At 37.5% G+C, this 14,912-nt stretch overlaps 2 protein-coding genes across 2 annotated transcripts in view; both read right to left on the reverse strand.

The window, feature by feature from the left end:
* LOC106050684 (uncharacterized) overlaps positions 1-9,005 on the reverse strand; it is a 32,160-nt gene extending 23,155 nt beyond the window's left edge. The window contains exon 1 of the mRNA XM_056041804.1: positions 8,467-9,005. The gene's annotated coding sequence lies outside the window, so the exon portion shown is untranslated. The remainder of the gene's footprint in view (positions 1-8,466) is intronic.
* A 5,799-nt stretch (positions 9,006-14,804) lies between these two features.
* LOC106051006 (uncharacterized) overlaps positions 14,805-14,912 on the reverse strand; it is a 41,442-nt gene continuing 41,334 nt past the window's right edge. Inside the window, exon 5 of the mRNA XM_056041630.1 lies at positions 14,805-14,911. The gene's annotated coding sequence lies outside the window, so the exon portion shown is untranslated. The remainder of the gene's footprint in view (position 14,912) is intronic.

Here is a 14,912-nt window from a genome sequence, read left to right on the forward strand (position 1 = left end):
CCTAGTGGACGAGTCGATGACAATAAACAAATAGTTTTTTTTTTAAAGTATTCTTTTTTCTTGTGCTTGTTACATTTTGCCTTCTCCCATGTGTTACAAAGTTACAGTTATTGGAAACAAATCTCAATTTGAAAGATAGAACATCAAGATATTGAATGCAGAGTGAACAAATCAAGCAAATAGAGCTATTTTTTTAATAATTAGAGGCACATTGGCTGAGGGGTAAAGAGTTTGGCTTACGAACCGGAGGTCCCGAATTCTAATCCTGGTGAAAACTGGGATTTTTTTTTTCTTTCGGCATCTTTTGGGGGCCTCTGAGTCCACCCATCTCTATTAGGTACGTGACATAAGTTGGGGAAAAGTAACGGAGGTAGGTCGTTATGCTGACCACATAAAACCGTCGTTACAAAATAATTATTTTGTTCTTAATAATCCATGAATGATAGATTTAAAAAAAGGAGTATTTTGTACCCCGCCCTAATTCACCGCCTCCCCAGGAGTGCTAAGCGAATGTATCAGTCTATATCAACTATTCTAAGGATCTAGACTTCAAAGACTGTGCGCTAAATGTTTCTGGACGTCTATTTCTTGAGTTTATTTGTATTCATTAAACTCTTGATTGAATGAAACTGTCTACATGCGGAAATAAATAGTGTCAAGACCAAATATAATTTTGGAAGATAATATTTAGTCAAAATAGTGTTTTCCCTGTGTGGCCAATTAGCTAGTAATTTCCCAAAGGTATACATTAATTGTCATATTTCTAGGGAAATCATTAAGGCCGTTTTCAAGATCCGTGTCTAATTTATTTAGGTCCCATGAATTTGAAAAGGTTTATAGACAGATTATACAAACAATGTATTCATAACCCTAACGTGTTAAGTCTCAGTGCTTGAAAACAAATTGGCAATGTATTTATTTTACAAGGCTTGCATTTCAAAGACATTTTTTGTTTCCAATGCCTCTTTCCTCTATGTTTACTTTATGATGGGAATCAATTCATTCTGATCGATAGCCGACTGTAACTAAATGACAACAATAAGGGTTGATAAATAATGGGACAGAAAGACATTGGCATGACTATTTCGATCCAAAAGTACATGTTGTGATCTGTCCGTATTTATTTGAACACCAGCATTAACTTAGACTTAATTGTTGTGCTAGCTGAGCCAACCAAACCTTCAATTATTTCTCGATGTTGAAGTATGTCAAGCTGGGGGACGGACTAGACACTACTTGTTTCAGATTTAGATAATACCAGGGACCGTACATATAATCTAGAAAGGACGAGCCTCACCCTTACATACACACAAAAAGTAGTCCCTCCAATAGAGTTTGTTCTATGCTGTTTGAGGATTTGACCGATACACTTAAGAATGCAAAGGACGCTAAATTAAATTTAAACTTCAATTGTTGTTCTACTAATTTATACAAATAATGAGCCACAAACGGAAGAGCGTGGAACACATTTCCTGCAGTGCTAAAAAATGCAAAACAAGAAAACACATTAAAAAAATTGTTGTTGTTTTAAAAAAAAGACAATATAGAATCTACTAGACTTCATTATATTCCCATGATAGTCCTTTAGATCTAGAATTAGAAGACGATGCAGAACAAATTAATTTATTAAACTCGTGAGTGGATGCGGAATTACAAAAGACATACAATCCGTTGAAAATAAACAATTTCTCGTTCTCTATCCAAATTTATTTCTTATATTTTGAAAAATTATAACGGCCAGTGTGGCCAAAGAGCTCGTAATTCTCTTCCCGACGATATACATTAAGTGTCTAATTTCTAGGAACATCGTTAGAGCCGTTTTCGAGACCCATGCCATGTTTTCTTTTCGTCTTCTGCTCCTGTCTTTAATAAGGTCTTTTCTTTGGGTCTCAATAACTAAAGTGCTGTCTTATTGTATGTGAAGCTAACATCATGACCATCAAATCTAGATCTAGATGTTCCCTACATATTTAAAATATCTATGTGCAGCAAAGTGAATTAAAGCAGAGAATAGGTGAATGGAGATCTAGATTTACAATCTCAAGTGTGTAGACTTTGAGGCCTGGACTGGTTCATGTTTTCATGATATGACGTTCTTTCCTACAGAACTAACGATTCACATTGACGCAGAGAGGACGAGGAATTAAAGACCACATTCTCGGAGAATGTCGCTTCTTGCACGCGAAGGGACAAGGTTTTAAGAGAAAGAGCAGAACTAATTCAGTCCGGGGTCACGCTACTTCTTGCCCGGGGTCACGCTACTCCTTGTCCGGGGTTATGTTACTCCTTGTCCGGGGTCCGGCTACTCCTTGTCCGTGGTTAGGTTACTCCTTGCCCGAGGTCATGCTACTCCTTGTCCTGGGTTATGTTACTTCTTGTCAGGGGTCCGGCTACTCCTTGTCCGGGGTTAGGTTACTCCTTGTTTGGGGGTCAGGGAGAACTTAAGACAGACTTCCCGCTTCCTTTCACGTGTTCTAAGCGACTAAGTCTCAGCTGCGCTCTAGACTGCCGCCACGGTGGTACAAAATTCGAACTCCCCCTCCCCCCCCCCTCCAATCCGCAGTCCTGTGGTAGGTTTGGTCTAGCCGCTAGCGTGTAAATGATCTTCAATTCTGAAGGAGCATCCGGATAAAACAAAGTTAATTTCATAATGACTCTCTGGCTCTATTGTGGATTAGATCAGCGGTTCTCAGCCTTTTAAGCTCGGCGACCCCTTTTTACAATTCCTCACTTTGCCACGACCACTCCCCCTTACACACACACAGCAATAGAAGAGTAGACAATAACAATCCATATTTTCGATGGTCTTAGGCGACCCCTGGCAAATCGTCAATCGACCCCCAAAGGGGTCGCGATCCACAGGTTGAGAACCCATGGATTACAAGAAATGTAAAATCTGATTAGGCATGCTATTCCATTGAATCAAGTTTGATTCCCTAATAAGGGATGAGTGGAAAAAGGGGGGGGGGGAGAGGGAGTAGGCAGTAACGAGGCTACTGATAATGGAAGTTTGGCAGTTGGAATGAAATCGTGGGAAACAGTGACTTGCTTTGTTTTTTCTTCTGACATTGACTGCCCTTGACGAGCAGACACTAGACACACATTTATCAAAACATTTTTTTCCAATTAGAAAAACTTAATTTTCAAGTGGATTACCTCCCCTTGAGGTTTTTTCCTACACATATACGTAAACACACACACACAGATATTAGAAAACCTTTTACAATTGTTTAACAAGGTTGTCCTCAAAGTCAATTGAAAAAAAATAATTTAGCAACTTAAAAAGAATCTAGTAACACACAAAACGTCTACAGGGTAGCTCTAGGTAGCCCCAGTGTTATGCTCTTTATTGGCAATAAAAACCTTAAGTCAGACACACCATTTTTTTTTACGTAAGCTAATAGATCAGGTTGACTGGTGACACCTTCATATATTTACAAGCTTTCGGAAAAACCCCCTCCTCCCTCAGCCAATTATGCATTTTTCAAATTCATCAACTTGTATACATTTATTCCACTCCAGCCCAACATAACCAACACCCTGTACAGCAGTGCTGAACAACTAAAGAAAACAGCGCACTATTTTTCCTTGGCATAAAAAGAGTTGACAGCTCAGCAGCAGTTAGAAGAAGAAGTGTACATTTATTAATGAAATGAAAATAAGAACGAAGTCAAATAAAATATAAAATTCCACGAATTCACCAAACGAAAATTGAACGTATGATGGTGGGTAGCTTTGAAAATAAAATTTCAAAATAGGTCTTCTACTTAATTAAGTTAAATATTGAAACTTATCGGTTAGTGGGTTTTTTTTTTCTAAGATTTGAAACTTCGCTGAAACCTACTTCCACAAGATATGAGGGACAAAAAAATTAGAGACTTTCTGGAGATATCCCATAATTTCTGATAAATATCGAGTATAATTTTTCTGAAGCCAAAAGAGCTGATGTACTTTAAAAAAATGTACTTTAAACTCTTCATTTGTATTTATTGAGAGCAGTTCTTCTTGTAATGTTACACCCATCTCATGAGTCTGTTCTATATCATCATCATATGGATTGATTATCAAGTGAGGTATAACCATATTCTGGATACCCTCAAACCTTAAATGAAAATAGAAATAGAGGGTATTTTAATGTTCAGCATAAGTCAGAACATTAGCTTCCTAGCAGTTTGACTAGTCTACATTTGAACAATTCTCCCAGTCCAATCTTTTTTCGTTTTATTTACTAAATTCCACTAGAAACGCTGAGTTTATAGACTTAGTTCTAATCAAATTTAGGTTATTATCTTACAGCTGGTAAGAAATCTAATCAAATGTATGAAACAAGTCTGTTGAATAGGTTATAATTTCCGCTTAATTACTATTTTGTGTTTAAGTTGGAGATTAAGAATCCAAGAACTCTTAAACGTTGCTAAAAAGCGAGACAACTATAGTCATAAACAAATATAGTCATAAACAACTATAGTCATAAACAAATATAGTCATAAACAACTATAGTCATAAACAAATATACTCAGAAACAACTATATTCAGAAACAAACATAGTCAAAAACAACTTAGTCAGAAACAAATATAGTCAAAAACAACTAAGGTCAGAAACGGATGTGTCAGAAACACCCATAGTCAGAAACAACTATAGTCACAAATAACTAAAGTAAAAACAACTATAGTCGGAAATGAATATATTCTAAAACAACTATTATCAGAAGCAAATATAATTAAACTTCAGTCTTTTGTACTTCAGTGTGAAAGAGCAATTGAAAGGCTCTCCGCAAAGAGTACTTCCTTGTGGATTTCTTGATTCACAATAAAAAACAAACAAATGCCAATAATAATGCTTCATTATCAAGAAAAGTTAACTCGTCCAGGTTTAAAAAGAAATATGTGGTTTGCAGCTTTCAATATCATAACTCCCATGGGCGTAGCCAGGATTTTTTCGGGGGGGGGGGGTTTGGGAGGGGGATTCCCCCCCCTCCCCCCCGGCGGAAAAAAATTATATATATGTGTGTGTGTATATAATTAATCTTTATTTCATTCTGACCCTTTCGGAAGACGTTTATTGTTTATTGTAGACTCCCCGCCTTTGCCAGCAAGGGGGTCTGGGGGAGCTCGCAGCGCTCCCCCAGCGCGAGCCGCCGCCGAGCACTATTTCTGGTATTGAAAGCCAACAAAATGCATATTCTGAGGTATCTACAGTGCATTATCTTGCTATTAAAAAGTTGTATTTCAAAAACATAATATGCTATTCTTACTGACTTAGACCCTCTAGCGCCGTTCGGCGCATTTTCCGGCAAGCTGTTTCCGCAACTCTTATTTTGCGTAATTCATTTTGTCGGAGAACATGTCCCGCAAAACCTCATGCGACGCTCTGTCAATACCTTACTAAGGATTCGACTTACAGTTCGGCATATGATTTCTTTGATTTAGACCCGATCTCTATAACTGACTCCTAAAATCTGTCATTGCCATCTTTGTTGAGCCACATTTAATGTTTTTCAATTTCGGCAGAAGACTATTCACACTTTAGGCCTATTAATGGAGCCCAAGCCACTGGTAGAAATTTGTAACCTTTCTTGACTACGCTCTTGGAATTACATGCCTGTATTTCGCTTTAGATTTTATATCGAAAAGGAAAGTTTTTTCGTCAAATCATCTGTTGAGGGGTTTTAAACTAAAAAATCTCTGGATTTTTTTTGTTGTTTTTTTAATTAAAAACCCCATTTAGCTACGATCATAGAATTTGGTGACTGTAGTTTGCTTTAAAATAATATTGAAGAGAGAGGTTTTCAACTCTAAACGCTCTGTAGGGGAATTTTAAAATCAAAACCATCTGGAGGGGTTTTAAACTTTAAAGAAAAAGCCATCAACTCAAAACCCCTTTGGCTACGCTCATAGATTTTATAGTGTGTAATTTGCTTTTTTTATATTGAAGAGGTAACCTACTTTTTAGCTTCAAAACTCAACTGGAGGGGGGGGGGAGTTTAAACTCAAAACCCCTTTGGCTACGCTCATAGAATTTTGAATGTGTAAAAAATTTGCTTTTTTTATATTGAAGAGGGGGTTTATCGTAAATTTTGGAGGGGGTTTTAAAATCAAAATCTTCCTTAACTGTGCTGTTGGAATTTGGGGATTGTTGTTTGCATTTTTTTGTTGTTTTATAGAAGATGGGGATTTAACTGCAAAAGCCCCTGGTAGGGGGTTTTAAACTCCTGGTAGAGGGATTTGTATCTCAAAACCCCCTGATATGTTTTTTTTTATTTCAAAACCCCCTGGTAGGGGGTTTTAAACTCAAAACCCCCTGGTAAAGGGTTTTTAACTCAAACCCCCCTCGGCTGTGCTATGGTAAGTGATGATTTATTATTAAAATCTCACCTAAAATAAACAAAATTAAAGCAAAAATCAGTCACTTAATTCCGCCCCCCCCCCGCAGGGGGATGATTTCATTTCGGGGGGGGGGGGTTGAACCCCAAGAACCCCCCCCCCCCTGGCTACGCCCATGATAACTCCTATCACTAATACGCATTTAAACTGCACTGTTGCTTATGGGAATTCTGTTTATGATATTAGATGCAGATTTGTTTAAAAAAGTTCTTAAGCTTCTTCAATGGCTGACAAAACGAATTTATCGCCTATATTGTGCAGTTTAATAATGTCTAATAATTTTACTATAAGTAGAGGGAACATAAATGTGTCACCATATCTGATAACACTAAAGCGAACATATTTGGGCCTTTTCTGATTTTTATCTTCGAGTGCTCGAAAGTATTTCAAATCTTTATCTATTTTATCAGGGTGTCAATGTTTCCAAAGATTCTCCAGTTTAGATGGCCTCGTTACTTATAACTGTTGCCTAAAAGGCACATAGGCAAGAAAGGAAGGACTACAACCAAATTTCATAAGGCTTTTTTAGTACCCAACTGTCTACATAGGCAAGGAAGGAAGGACTACAACCAAATTTCATAAGGCTTTTTTAGCACCCAACTGTCTACAGAGGCAAGGAAGGAAGGACTACAACCAAATTTCATAAGGCTTTTTTAGTACCCAACTGTCTACATAGGCAAGGAAGGAAGGACTACAACCAAATTTCAAATAAGGTTTATTTAGCACCCAACTGTCTACATTTCTTTATGGATTCAGCCTTGGTCAATGTAACTTTCATTTAGATACAATTAAGATATTTAAATAAGATGTTAACATTCAAAAATGAAATATACATTTCAATAACAAGATTAAAATTCAAAGAATAAACTAACGGTACAAATCGTATTTGTGTATGAGTTAATTCCATTATTAGAAAATAAAATTTAAAGTCTCGACATGCGTAAATGAGATCCACTATCGTGGACCCCCATTTACACCTCATAGATCCCCAAATCATTTTTCACGCTCGTAGACCCCTTGGAGATTGTTTTGACCCCTGGGGGGTCTAGATAGACATCTTTGGGAAGCACTGGTTTAGACTTTGCCAGAGGACGAAATAAAAAGTGGATGTCTATTGAAACTAGGGCAGTCGTCGACGCTTAAAAAAATTTATAAACTTATATTCATCAAAGCCAAAGCTTAAAGTATTTAGATTTCATTAATACAATCATATTTACATGTATAGATTTATTTTACAAACAGCCCGCGCGGTGAACTATTCATTGTCGTACTGTAAATAGTTTGCTGTAAAGTAAAAGTAGTAAAGGTCCCCTGTCAGACCTTGTGGTCTATAGGCCAGATGATGTAAAGGTCATCTGTTTCTGTGGCTACAGCACAACGACCTATCGCATTTACTTTTCCACAACTAATGTCAGGTACCCATTAGAGCTGGGTGGACTCAGAGGCGCGCGAAGATCCCGAAATTAAAAATCCAATTCTTCACCAGGATTCGAACCCTGGTCCCCGGTTCAGGGAACAAGCGCTTTACCGCTCAGCAACCGCGCCTCCACTAGTTTGCTGTAGTGCACTATATTTTTATATTTTTTGTTTATGACTCCAGTCAAGAGCAATCTTAGAATCTCCCAAATTCTTATCGTCCCATCTCTTTTTTGTTAGCCAACTTTTTTAGTGTCCAATATTTGTATTGTCTAATCTTAGTCATATCCAACCCTATTTTGGTCCAATGTTTTTCTCGTCCAATCTTACTTTCTGGGCGCCATTGTTTGAAATACTTCGAGGAGCGAAACACAAAGATGCAGCTACAAAAAAACATCAAAACGCTCTCGTTGAAGTTGTGGCATTCGTTTTCATCAATGAACCGGAGCCCAATTGTGAAGTACCCCAGACTGACTCAACAGACAAAGAAAATAACTTAAGTACAAGTACCTTGTACAATGTAGGCCTAAATCTCAAGCAAACACTGCGGTTGGGGACAAGAAGGGAGGTAATCTGATACCAATAAAAAGTTGGAGAATTATCCTTACAATTGATATGAAAACGCATACATATAAATATCATAGGCAAAAACAAATATCTACTTACAATTAAACTGTGCACGTATGTAATCATAGCTCAACGAATGATTTCATGTAAGTTATTCCAGCCAGCAAAATTAACTGAAACCGAAATAGAAATTCACATCTCATAAGTTGACAAGTTGTTCTTATTTCACCCGCGCCATACCCCTATAGCAAAATGATGTAATCACTGTTTACATTGTACATCTGAACGCCATCGCTGCAATTAGTGGCCTCAAAGGCGAACAATTTGCTTCTCTTGAAATCGATACACTCTTGAATTATAACGAGTTTATCGTAGAACAATTTGTTTGTTGACTTAAATGACGAAATGGAAAAAGCACGAACTTAACGGCAGCAGGATAGAGTTAAAGGCGAAACATCTCTCACAGAATAGACCGGAAACTGGGGCTGACATACAGCAGATGACAGTGTCGATGGCATAATCTGGCAGTAGGTGCTGCAATGGGAGTTAAGGTTCTGTTTGTAAATTATCAGCCTGGAACTGAGTTTCTCCTATGACCTATATTCTGTATTGCATTATAAATGAAAGCCTCCGGAGAAGGTTACATCTGCGCTGCACAGTCACGTGAAAGAAGAAAATACAAAGGCTTTGTTAAAAACGGGGCGAGAAGGGGTAAGGTCGAGATTAAGTACAAAAAAAAAAAAAAGAGGGTTAAAGATCTAGTCAGTTTTTAGGATTCCGTCGAGAAGAACCTATATTTAGTGTGTAACTTTTTTTTTTCTTTTTATTTAAGGCATTAAGCTTCAGCGGGGTTAATGAACTAGGCCTACTCCCTACTCTCTACTCCAGGTCTTACACGTACACCTGTATTACATAAGTTATTACTTTGGGTTCCGTGAAGTATGAATAGGTGTTTCATGGCTGCTCCGAGTAACGAACTAATGCTCGTTGAGTAATTACTAAGTAAAAAGTAAGTAAAAGCAGAAACAGTAGTGTGGAGGGTTGACCACGAGATGTAGGTTGATCTGAACCCCAAGCCTAACGTGCTGCCGTAGCATACTGAAAGGTCCATACGATGATTGGTAGCCAACATATGCAGTGACAAGAGACGCTGGTAAGGGACGGTGTCCCCGCTTTGTCCGCGGTTTTATTGCGGACCCTTGCATGTCCGGGGGCGATCGGCTGGTCCACGAGCACCTTCTAAATCTAGGTCAATACTCTTGACAACGAAAATAATAAACATTCTTAATGAGCTTACTGGAACATGGTACACTTCGAGTGATAAGCAGGTCAAACATGAAGTTCCCTAGTGGCATGCGAATAAATCATTGCTACGATTACATAAATGTTCTTGCTAACGTGTACAAAACGTGTAGCTCTGTTGTATAGTCTATGACTCTATCTAATAACATTCACTTCTATTCTGATTCATTACAACCTTGTAGTGTTGAGATGGGTGCTGAGCACACATTCGTTTACACAAAACATTTGGCAAACCTTGCCCCTCCCTGCTTTTCATGTTTCATAAAATGTTAGCGTAATCCAAGGAAAAAAAATCCCCTCTTTCAGCCTTCAACAAAGCACAGCATAGACCAGTTCAAGTCCGGTATTACTAACACCGTTTTCTTGTGTCAGAGTTCATGTCAAAGAGCTAGACACACTGTATGTCTTAAAATGTCTAAATATGGTATAAACGTATCTATACAAGTTTTTCTCAAATGCAAATTTAATTAACCACCAAATGATATTTCTTAAAATTTGAAAATAAAAAGACCATACTATGATATAATTATTTAACATTGCATATTCTACCATATCACTATTCATTCTTATCAAGCATCTGAAAAAAACAACAACTAAACTTTCGCAAATAATTTGTTTACATATTGTTGTTTGTTTGTTTTTTTCAAAGAGAAACATGCTCTCATTCTGCCAGAAGCCAAATGGAATTTCAAATTACTATTTGTAGAGAAATACAATGTTTTAAATGCGAGACACTTAAATATAAAGTTTTTCCTTTTAGACCTTGAGATCTATGGGGAAGATGGTGTTAAGGTAATCTGTTTCTTTGGCCAACGGTTAACGAGCAAGGTGTCATGTGTCATGTGCTTGGTATAAGATGCTACATGAACATCTCTCAGTCCATTCGTGTCTAATAAATCAAATCTCACATAGACACAATTACAAAGAGAGTTTGCGCTTTACACAAACTTAGACGCTGCCCCCAAGAGGTCTACCCATGGCTTATCCGTTGAGTAAGCAATGCAGGTATATAGACAGATTTCAGTATTTTCGACACGAATGTCCTAAGCTATGAAGAAACAAAACTATAAAGAACCACAACCCTCTCTCCGTGTATACAAAAATAGACATGTAAGGGCGAAGGTGCTGCCGACGTGGTAGTGGTGTTTGGGCGGTTGGAAGTGCTTCAGTTCTATCTCCTTTTTTTGTTGATATAATATTTAAGAGTTCAATCTTGTGTGTTCCCATAGTTCGTTGGTATTAATAATACTATGTTCAACCTAGCTCGTTCGTCAATTACAAGATGTGTTTTAAGGATATTCACCTTCACCTTTCCCTCAATCTGTTGAACCGTTTGGGCATCATACATGATCAGTTTACCACCTTTCTTCATTCCTCTGTGTCTTTTGCATTGAATAGAATCTTTTTTCAATGACATGGCCGTCCATTCTTTGACGTTGGCTTCCCAACGCTTTCTCTGTCTGCCTCTTCTTCCTTTTTCTGGTACTGTTACTTGAAGGAAGGCATTCTGGCATTATACTAGACCATGGGTTTTCAACCTGTGGCTCGCGACCCCTTTGGGGGTCGATTGGCGCTTTGCCAGGGGTCGCCTAAGACCATCGAAAAAATGAATTGTTTTTGTCCATTCTTTTATTGCTGTATGTATGTGTACGGGGGGGGGGGGGAAGTCGCGGCAGAGTGGGAGATTGTAAAAAGGGGTAGCCGAGCCTAAAAGGTTGAGAACCGCTGTACTAGACAGACTTTTACAAAGTATATTTTCTCTTCAAAATAAAAAAAAATCAACATTTTAAGCTGTTGAAGAAGAATCAGAAATGTTTTAAACATAAACTTTGTGCACATTTGCTTGACAAAAAGACAGTGAGTGAGATACAAAAGAGATAAAACTTTTGTAAACATCACTCAGGTGTCATGAAACTCGCTGCTGTCTGGAATTATTCTATCTCTTTCCTATCTGATTTCTTTATTCTTGAGTATGCATTCATGAGATGTTTTATTGGAGCACATTCTTTTGTTTGTTTTTAGATCACATTTCTTTTAATCTTGAAGGTTTTAAGTTGCAAGAATCTGATATTTGCTCTAGTCAACTAGAGTATATCATATCTGTTTAAATATATTTAAAATATGAAGATCATTAAGAAAAAAACACAATTATTACGAAACATAAATACATACATACATTAATACATACATGTTCCCTACAGTTTGTTTTATATTGTTACGGTTCTCTTCTACTCCGGCCTTCTATAAACACTGCTAAACACAACACAACACATCAACACATCAAGAACCTGCCAACAAGAGCTCCACAATAATCTGGTACTTTAATAATGAGTGAATAAGTAGAAGACAGCCAATACGACACAATTGGCAACACAATAAGCTACTACGAATGTTAAACTGTACATCACCGTATACAACTCTACTGTCTCTATTTCTTCCTAGACTCGTACATAACACTTGAGGACTCGACAAGGACCGACTTCATGGCCAACTAACAGTCCTGGTCTCAACGCTCTCCGGTCTTGAACTGCCGCTTTCTTACACACTGTGTCACTCGTACCGCAGGCTTTCGATCACATGACCATAACATTGGTCATATTTGCGTGTAATCGTAGTACTGTCACTTGTCCATGGCCCCGCTGACCTGAGTGATTCACGGGTGTGTCAGCTGAGCCTATAGTTAACCCTTTTGCGCCGCCAATAGGGTCGTAACAATATATTAGATGAAAATAAGTCGGCTGAACGGGTTAACCCAATTTATCGCTCTACTTTTATTTAAGTGGCATTGGTCATTATGTGTGTGTTTTTTGTTTTTTTGCGGCGTTGATTTGCATACCATACGCTGCGGAAGTCTGCGCGCAACACCAATTCAGCTTGTCCCTGCCAAATCGATCATTGATCTTTATTATCATTCATAAACTTTGCAGGAGGAAGGAGGATATTTTTATTTACTTAAATTTAATTTAAATAAAAAAAGGAACTGTGTTTTACTAAACTTGAGTAGTCTTTGCTCGTGGGTTGTGCACGATGGATACATTAATGAAACCCAAATTATTTCAATAGCATAGCAGCAATCATTGCCGGCAATTCATTCTTTACATACCTGTTACCTTCCGCGTTTAGTGAATCTTTGTTTTTTCTACATGTGTTGAGTAACTATCTTAAAGAAAAAAAAATTGACATTTTGATCGTTGTAAGTATTCAATGAAGGACAAGAAAGCAAAATATCGTTTTAGGTGTAATGTCTGATAACAACAACGATAACAGTAGCAACAAAAACAACATTGAACTATTGGATGCGAACAAGAGTTTTAAATTCAAAGTATTTCATCATTAGCATGTAGATTATATCAAGCGAGTAGATTATATCAAGCGAGTAGATTATATCAAGCGAGTAGATTATATCAAGCGAGTAGATTATATCAAGCGAGTAGATTATATCAAGCGAGTAGATTATATCAAGCGAGTAGATTATATCAAGCGAGTAGATTATATCAAGCGAGTAGATTATATCAAGCGAGTAGATTATATCAAGCGAGTAGATTATATCAAGCGAGTAGATTATATCAAGCGAGTAGATTATATCAAGCGAGTAGATTATATCAAGCGAGTAGACACTTTTGCTGAGTTATCTTGTTGGGCACGCCCATCTCTACAGGAATTCGACAGATTACTTCTATTTCTCTATGACAAAGTCAATCGACTGTGGCTGAGAACGTGCTTAAAGTGATTGAGATTAGCGCTACATCAGTGTCTCTCCCCTTATCAGCTAGACCCAGCGGCAGGTCAGGGTCCAGCCCAATGGAGCTGGTTTGGGGCTCATTGGATACATTCGTCTATTTACATGAAGTGGGCCTGTAAATGTGAAATTATGTATTTAATCTAACCCAAATCAAATATTAAGATTATTATATTTTGAAAAAGATAACGGTCAAACCAGAGTTTTCAATATGTGGCATATTATTTAGTTTTTTTTGTCATCCAACAATTGTAAATTATTTCGTAAAATTGTTAGAGCCGTTTTCAAAACAACCGTTAATGTGTCCAACCATGAAGAGTTGGCAAGCTTATTGGAGGAATTGTATATGGCTCCTGTCTCGAAAGACAACGGATGCAGCTTTTAAGTGAATCTGGTGTGAATTTATAACTTGTTATCTATAGTTATGTTTAGTTTGGTGTTTAAAATAAGGTAAAATAACCAAAGCGGAAGTGCTGTAAAGAGCAGGGTGCCAGGACGTCCGATGTGTTATCAGCAGCAGACGCCTTGGCTGGCTTGGTCAAGCTCATAGAATTATAGTAGGTCGACTTCCACAAGACATTCTGCATGGTGATCTAACAGAAGGCAGGAGCGCCGCTGGTCGTCCATTTAAAAGGTATACTGATGTATGCAAACGCGAAATAAAGTTTTTTCAAAATCGATTCTATCAATTTGGAAAAAGTGGCACTAGATATCCACATGGAGAGCGAGCATAAAGGAAGGGTCCCGGATTGAAGATCCCATACACAACAGTAGTAGAAAGAAGGATGAAAGTACAACGGCGCCTGGTGATTGCCTATCCCTAATCCTTGACCGCAGCTGTGTATCAAGAAGTTTCAAGAGGTACAGATGATTGCCTAAAATGTAAAATGTAATGTACAAATTGTAACACTAATTTCCTTAGGGATAATAAAGATTATTATTATTATTATTGTTATTAATTATTATTATTGTTATTAACATGAACAACAATGTTCTTATTGTTGTCCTCTCAGTAGAGTGTTGCATTCTACGATAAAAAGTTTTTCCAGGGGAAGCAATCTTTGGAGTACCAGTTCTGAAGCTAATTTCTTTTATTATCTTTCCTGGTTCGTTGTTGTATTTCTAACGATAAGTATGGTCTTGACCCGCTAGATCAGTGATTTCCTAACTTTTAGTCCCGTAAATCCCTTGCTACTATTTCGGCTTGGGTCGACACCCTGTTTAGGCATTATTACATTGTTTCAACTTCATCAGTGTTTATTGCTGACTTCTCAACGGCCAATTCCACAGAGAATGAAAATATTGTTTCTGTATTATAGAATTTAAATTAAAGCGAAACAAAATGACATTAAATATTTATTACTTATGTGTAAAAACAGTTAGTAAAACTACACCAGCGGTAAAGAAATTTATTTTTTCGAGTGTTTGAAAGTATTTCAAATATTTATTTTTATCAAGGTGACATCGTCTCAAATGATCCGCCAGCTTAGGTGGTTTCATGTCC

Source organism: Biomphalaria glabrata, chromosome 9, assembly GCF_947242115.1.
Source record: "Biomphalaria glabrata chromosome 9, xgBioGlab47.1, whole genome shotgun sequence".
In the NCBI taxonomy this organism is placed as follows: domain Eukaryota; kingdom Metazoa; phylum Mollusca; class Gastropoda; family Planorbidae; genus Biomphalaria; species Biomphalaria glabrata.